Genomic DNA, 7,967 nt, shown 5'->3' with positions numbered 1-7,967 from the left:
GTGTCTCAGTTCTGACTGGTTGGGGTCCTGACTCATGAATGTTGAAAGGCCAGGGTTGCCAAAACTGCTTTTGTTTGTCACTAATAATCACTCATCCCAAGAAACATGGTTTACTGCCTCCTGCCAGGCCTGTGACGCTAGGGGCTGAGGTTCCTTGGTGAGACAGCCTCTCCCAGCTCCAAGACATGTTCTTCCGCATTATCAGAATACTTATTTTTTTTAAGCATCAAATGTAAAATAAATAAGTCTTTCCCTTGAGAGACATTATGATTTTTTTTTTTTTTTTTTTATTTTAAGATTAACTTTGTTAGCCATGGAATTTTTGCAATATTTCTAGATCACTGATAACTGAGCAGGACGGAAAAGAACACAAGTACACCCATTCCACTGTTTGGTTTTAATTACTTTCTCTGCTATGGCTAGGGACTTCTGGAATTGTCCTCTTGGTGAAAATAAAGTTAAGCAGTTGGGCTTTTCTATCAAAATACTTAGTTGAGTCATAAGGATTGGGGAAAAAGTAACGCAGGATGAGCTGACAGTTGTATTGAGTCATCTGGTAACCAAAGGTAGATTCTTCAGAAGTGCCCAGATAAGTTGCGTTTTCTAATGTGATTTAATTCTTTACCCTCTCCCCGCTAGAATAGTCCCAAGACTAGTAACTTATTTTTCTATATTGCCTCTTGCAGGCAAATTCAGTTTGTCCATAAATACCACCTGCCCCAGAGAAGACAATGACAGCCATTCTAGGAATAAGGTCCACAAGAAAAGACTCTAGTCCATTTTCTGCTCGACAGCATCTCTGCACTGACAAGCAAGTCCATTTCAAGCTCTGACCACAATCTATGTCCCTTCTCTCCTCTCAGTTTCTTCCAGTAATACGGGCATCTCAGAACTGGCCCCCAAAATAGTCCCACAAGCAGGTCATATAGACAGAAATTTAGTGCAAATATCTTGTGGGACTGAACAGTTGAGCCACAGGGACAAATGCCCAGAGCAAGGTTCATCTCTACTAACATCAAACAACTACTATATAATCATCCCACTATAAGAAAGAAACTTTTACAGTGAGTACAGTCATCCACTGGAACAACCTCCACAGGGACATGGTGGAGTTCCCATCAATGGCGGTTTTCAAGATGCGACTGGACAGGGTGCCAGATAACCTCATTGCGGCTCCCTTTCCCACAAAAGATTGGATCAGATGATCTTTCAAGATCACTTCCAACCTGGGCTGTTCTGTGATACATATCAACACATCAGCTAGTAATTCAGCCTCCTTTATGGTTAAAAGAAATAGAGCCCAGTTCACTTGATCTGCTTTCAAGTGTCTACATGAAAATGAGATGAATCATGCCCTAGAAAGAGACTTTTCTGGTTTTGTTTTCACTGACTGCTACAGGGAACTTACAGCAACTGATTCCAACATACGCTGCAGTCCTCCAGCAAGGTGTTTCTTCCCCTGCGTGCCTACATTTCTCACAAACAACGTTTCAGCTCAGATAGGACTTTGCTTTTGAAGTATGAGTCTTTAATTATATTGCAGGTTTTATGGTCAGCTGGTCTCATCTAAACCCCAAATCTCTGCTGCAGTTACAGACTGGAGAGGGAAGGGCTCCAACCCCCTATTAAATTCACTAGGGAGACGAGATCCAGCCTCCTCAAACAATGCTTAAAGGACCCAGACTTATAGAGACCCTTTCAGAAGACAACTAAGATGCCCCTTGCTTTTCACATACCTGCTTCTTGAAAGGAACATTGTTCCCAGAAAGCATATGCTTATTACTAGGCCTGTCTCATTTGGGGTGGCTTTAAACCACCAAGGTCTTGCATTCCAAAAGACGGTCCTCCCTGCTAGACTATACAGGAAAATTCAAGTTTAGGGTTTTAAACAATCCGCATCTACTTGCTGCAGAATATCCTATGGATATTGTGGAATGAGCACTAGAAATAGGAACAGCAACCTGACTATAACCCCATAAACGGGCATCTTCACAGTTCTCCTTTAGGCCTGCTTATGCATTTTACACTTTCTGTTTAAGCTGCTTTGGAGAAAATGCATAAACAGTTGTAGTAGAGCTGCCAAAAGGCGGTCTCTGGCCTATTTCTGAAATTAAGATTTAAATGCTTTGGAAAATGTCCTTCCACGTCCTTCTTAGCAAAAAGATCTTGGCTTGACTATTCATCTGGCTGGAGGTTTATTGCTGTCAGCCATGCCAAAATGAATGAAAGGGAGATATTGTAAGAAAATAAAAATGTGCAGCAGCAGAACAGGTATTTCAGCCCTTTGGAAGTTCACTGCAGAAGTTTTCAGTGGGAACAGATTTCTGAACTGGACTCACAGCAGATCCTCAGCCTGTCCACCAATGATCTCAAGCTGCCTTCGTACCTGAGGAAAAACAAACCAACAAAGGTACTCAGTGGTGTATCTTGGGCTGGGATATCTGTTTTCCTCTAATGGACTGACAATGCCATCTTCAGCATGAAGCTGAAGACCATATTGTCAAATACTGATGTTTATATACTGATATTTACATTCTACTTTTACATTCTGCTAGTAATATTTCAGTCTCATAAAATAAATCTGACACCGTTTCTGTATGTTTATTTCTGACACTGAAACTAAAAAAAAAAAAAGAAAGGCCAATACTCAGCGAGAGTCCTAGCAATTTATTTTTCTCTAGATTCTTACCCATTAGTGTGGCAATGTGGCCATTTTCCAAACATGCATTCATCTTGACAAATGCCTTTTACTGACCCCTTTTACAGAGGCCAGACTTTGGAGGATATGTAGAAATTTCTGTCAAAAATTACCTCTCTGTTAAGCAGTAGGGACACTGGATGTCTCCATCTCAGCCAACCGTAACTCATCTTGATTTGTCAGATGCATTGGTTTTCACAAAAGCTCAAGAAAAGAATAGTCACTGGAATAACAAGCCTTATAAGCTTCATTCTGATATGTTCTTAGCAACAGTCAGTAACAAAGGCTTAAAAGATTTTCCAGCAACTAAGAATGAATTCACAGCTTAAATAATCATCTAATTGGAAATCAGTACCAAAATTTTCAGCATCCAGTTTTAGCTTTGAAATACGTAGACTGCGACCATCTGTGATGTATACACAAACGCATCTCTCCAAGTAATCCAAAAGCTTTGTGCAACTGTGAATTTAAGAAGTCTGTTTATCTTCCTTCCCTCTCCATCATTATCAAGTACTCACCTTAAAGCAAAATTGTCTGGTTTAGGTTTTGCATTACAACTCTGACATGTTATATGTTTTTTTGACAGCCTACTTTTTTGCTGTTACTTACATTTCCCCAGCTCCAACACCTCTTTGTTGTTCCAGTAATCTATGCCTTTTCACTGACCCATATCCCTGCAATGCAGCAATTGAACCATCTTGAGTGCACCACTGGTGCCTGTGGGTAACCTCATCCACCTCTCAGCCAACTGCTCTTCTCACTCTCTTGCAACACTAATCAAATGGGAAAATCCCCTTTGCAGAAACCCACCACTGTCATCTTCACAGCTTGGTAAATGTGTGTTTTCTTTTATATCTAGCACTGAAATCACAACCTTAATTGTAACATTTGTAATAATTTCCTATAATGTGGAATTGCTGCTCTTAACCATGGTGAGGAGAAAGCTGACGGGGTTTTAAAGCGAAGCAGGATTTTAAAAGTAAACCCAGTTATGAGCCAGGTTTTACTGTCATTTCTAGAGCAAAGTGATTAAAAGGAGATGCAGAAGAATATAAATAACTAAAAATGGGTCCATAGTTCGAGGATATATGGCCTCTAAACATTACTTATGGGACAATGCTAATGCTGAGTCTCTGATATTGGAACAAAATATTTTCTTCAAGGGCAAGTGAGGGTGGGAGGCAGGTGGAAGACGTGGAAGCTCACTTAAGGCTACTGAAAATAAAGATGCATCTATCTCATAGATACAGTTCATGTACAAGGATTAGATAGGAAAGGTTTGCTTCTTAAGATGTCAAAAAGCACAACTTTACCTTGGACATCCAGGGTTCTATGTTTACCCTTAATGTAAGAGATGTACATTTGAAACCTTCTACCTACTAAGAGATTATAACTGCAAAGAAAACAATCTGAGCATAGACAGTCTTTCTATCGCATTTTAAAGTCTTAGTTTTGTGTCATTCATATCCTTACAAGGCTGTTGGTTTTGTGATTAGTGCAAAGATTAAAGTTGAGCAGAACAACTAGTCTAAAACCATGTACAAGCTAGAGAGGTACAAAAAAACAGAGTAATATAAAACAACAATAAGAACTGGACCGGATGTACTCACTCATCACTAGACATGTTACATGATTAATCACTTGTCCTCATTGTAAAAACGAAGCCAGGAAATCCACAAAACCCCAGTATGTATGTAATACTGCATTTCTAGCTAACAAATTACAGCTATCAAGCTACAGAAAGAAGCATGCACTACATTTACTATAATTTAACATACTGGCCTTCCCTGAAAACCTGGCAAAGTTTGCCACCATGCAAGCCCATAGCATCAAAAGTATGTATTTTAATGACGGTAAAATTATGAGGGTTTAGCATTTACATGAGATTCAGTCAGAAAGATTAAGATGGGTCAGGGCAATTTGTATACAGTAGCTCATCATGAAGGTGCTTATGATGGTCCAGTTCAACCAACACATCCAGCGCTAAGCATAAAAACAGAGCAAATGTTATAAACAGGTTGTGGTGGGGTTACCTGGAGCCAAAGCACAAGCCTGGCTGCTCTCCATGTCAAACCACTGACCAGCCCTACTGCCGTTGGGAAAGTATGGCTGACATCCGATTGCGGGCCGCCCCGTGAGGTTCACCAAACCACCAGCAGTAGAGTGGTTATGCTGCTTTCTTCAAAACATTTTTGTGGCTTTCTTGAGAACACAGTATTTGTCAGGTGAGTAGCTCAGCCAAGATGGTTTTATCTCCTTGTTGCCATTATCTGTGCTTCAGTACCATCCCAAAGGCCTCCCTTCTGCTCACAAGTATATGAAGAACCATTCTGTGGTGGAGCTGTAGGCATTAGAACATGTTTTAAGGCTAACAAGGAGCATTTTCAATCTGAACTCTCATACACCAAGCAGGAAATAGCACCCAGTTATTTATATAACGCTAGTTACAGTATTATTTTTCCTTTCAAATATAAAGAACATTTTTACCTTTGAAGCTACAATTTTGTGGCAATCCATAACCAGTACTTTCTCAGTGGGAGAGGACTGCAATTCTGAGATGGTTACTTCAGGTCTTCTCAAGAGATTGTTAATTAGCTGTTGAATAAGCTATGTGCACCTCAATTAATCCATGACCAGCTCCTAACATGCCTGTTAACATCCATCTGCCACACATCTTCCTCTGCTCGTGACCTGTTTCCCTGGAGCCTCATCAATCAAATTCAGCTTGGCAGGAGACTCCTCCTTCATATGGAGGAGAGAGGGAAACAATTCCTACCAGCTCCCTGTGCAAAGGGCAGCAAGTGTCAGCTTCACAAAATGAGAAACGAAGAGGCATAAGACAGGAGACATACCCAAAAAACTTCCAGGACCCCCATATTAGAGCTGTATAGAGAATTCCCTTATTCCAGCCAAGCATAACACTATAGACATCACGCACCTTAGCACACTCTTTACTGCTCTGGCTTTTATGCCAATGTTTATCTTGGGAAAACGATACAAAGGAGGATAACATCATAGGTAACTTTAGATCCTTGCATTTCTCATGTTATCTTTGGGAACTCCAAGACTTTTTGACCATGTAGCCACGGGTTTGCTACTACCTTGAAGGTAAGTCATCATCTAGAACAGGGAGAGAGACATTTCATCCTTATGACTCACCACAGAAATTTCCAAAACAGAGACAGGTATTTGTCTGTTTGTTAAGCTTCCAAATTATGAGGGCTTTACTACTGCAACCAGTTTGGGACAGTATCCGAATGATTTCTGGATTTGCCTGAAGAGGCACACCATTTTCAATCTTCATTAAGGAAAGAATCTGAAATTGTAAAATATCTGATTTATTCGGGAGCATGAGAAAAATGCTAACTATTGAGGGATTTGGCAAATACAAGGAGTGTTCTTCATTTTCAAAGTCCAAAACTGCAAATATAAAACCAGATGTTGAATTTATGACATGAGTGTGTGTTTGAACATTGGACTTGCAAACAGAAGACGGTTGGCAGGCAATTAATTTATGTTCAAATTAAGTGACCTGCCGGGGTCAACTGTAGTTATGACCACAGTTCATTCTCTCTCTTCTTCTCATTGTTAATTAGTTAAAATTACACGAGCTTTTGTGCACTTCCAGTGTAATTATTAAAAAAAGGTTCACATTTTAAGAAAGAAAATTAAAAATGAACTACGGCAACAACCTTCTCATTGCTGACATGTATTCAGATTAATGGTTATTTCCCTAATTAATCTAAACCACTCATCCAGTGTAATTTGGATGACTGCAGCAAGGATGACTTCTTCATGTACTTAAATTTTCTCTTAACAGTTGTGGCAAGCTAGCACACAAATTTTAAACACAGCAACTACAAGATGGGCACATCTATAAGTAGTGGCATTCCAACACTTGAAGGAGAAGAAAAATATCTCACAAAACAATTTTAAACACAAATTACCATTACTCCTTCTATGAAACCATGTCTCCATGAGCCTCTCAAAAGCACTCTGATCACACTGATGAGGGGGCTGCAGACTCCTTGGGGAATTTCCAGCACCCACCTCTTTATTTTGTCAGGCAGTCACAGGAAAGGAAGTTTTGTTGAAGATGCCAGCGTATACTAGGCTTGTCAGGATGTCTCAGGCTTAACCCTTTGATGACTCTGACCTTCAGGTCGCAATTTACAGCATTAAATTAGGACATAAGCCAAATCCTGAACCTCCTAAATTAACAGGATGAAAAATGCGTATGATCTGTTGCCACAGAAGTATTAGCTAAACATGTCACATCCCTGCAACAGTCAGCTTGGAACCTCTCTTATACCCAGTGCCTTTCAACTCCAATAAGATTTAGCTGTGAACTCTAACTCTTCTCCGATACATACTGCGTAACATACTGTAAAGAGTTGCATTTAACAGGACAGCTGAATATTGCCATTTCTTGACATAATTTCTCTACACAACAACTTCCTGATAACCTTCTTTAACAGTTTGGCTTGTACAGAATCATATTTTAGTTTCCCAGAGAAACATTATGGGTCTCTTCTAAATCTACAGCTTCCAGTGTGAAGAGCTGGTTCTTTGTTGTATTTTTGTCCATACTTTGTTAGCATTTTTGTAGTAGCATGAATAGTATGACTGATTTTGTGTGGTTAATCTATCCAGCTTCAGCATCTTCTCAGAGCACAATATTATGGAGCAATAATTATGAAAACAAGTTCTTCTCAGAAACAAACCGTTTGTTACTAAAAGTTACTATCTATCTAAACCGAGACCTAATGTGTGAAAGGCAACAGGGATTTTGCCAGCTTTCAAAAGGAATGGGTTTTGCCCTGCCTATGTCTGGAAGCTGCTGTTATGCAGCACACTGAATACATATCTGCATGAATAACGCAGTATGTTGGAGTTACATTATACTTCAGTATCAGCTAAAAAGTTACTTTCAGATCAGCATAAAATCTAAGGGTTTTGCAAGCAGCAAGCTGTGTTCCAAACCAAAGCAACCACACATTACTTTCCTACAGGAGTGAAAAACTCAGCCAAAAGCAAGTTTAGCTCTTCTTCACTGCTTGACGATTTCTGGTAGGCAAGCCTTATTCCATAGCCTCCCAGCTGAGAAGACACCCCTTGCTGGTTTTTAACCACTTCCACCAGCCAAGAATAAGGCCAGAAGTCACATCAGGACAACAGAGTAGGGTCAAGAAAGAAGCAGAAGAGAACAGCCATGCTACAAGGGTGGACAAGGGTCAGAAAAAAAGTAGAAACTAGCAACAGCCACAAG

Source organism: Strigops habroptila, chromosome 2 (genome assembly GCF_004027225.2).
Source record: "Strigops habroptila isolate Jane chromosome 2, bStrHab1.2.pri, whole genome shotgun sequence".
In the NCBI taxonomy this organism is placed as follows: Eukaryota; Metazoa; Chordata; class Aves; order Psittaciformes; family Psittacidae; genus Strigops; species Strigops habroptila.
Note: the sequence above shows the minus strand (reverse complement) of the source record.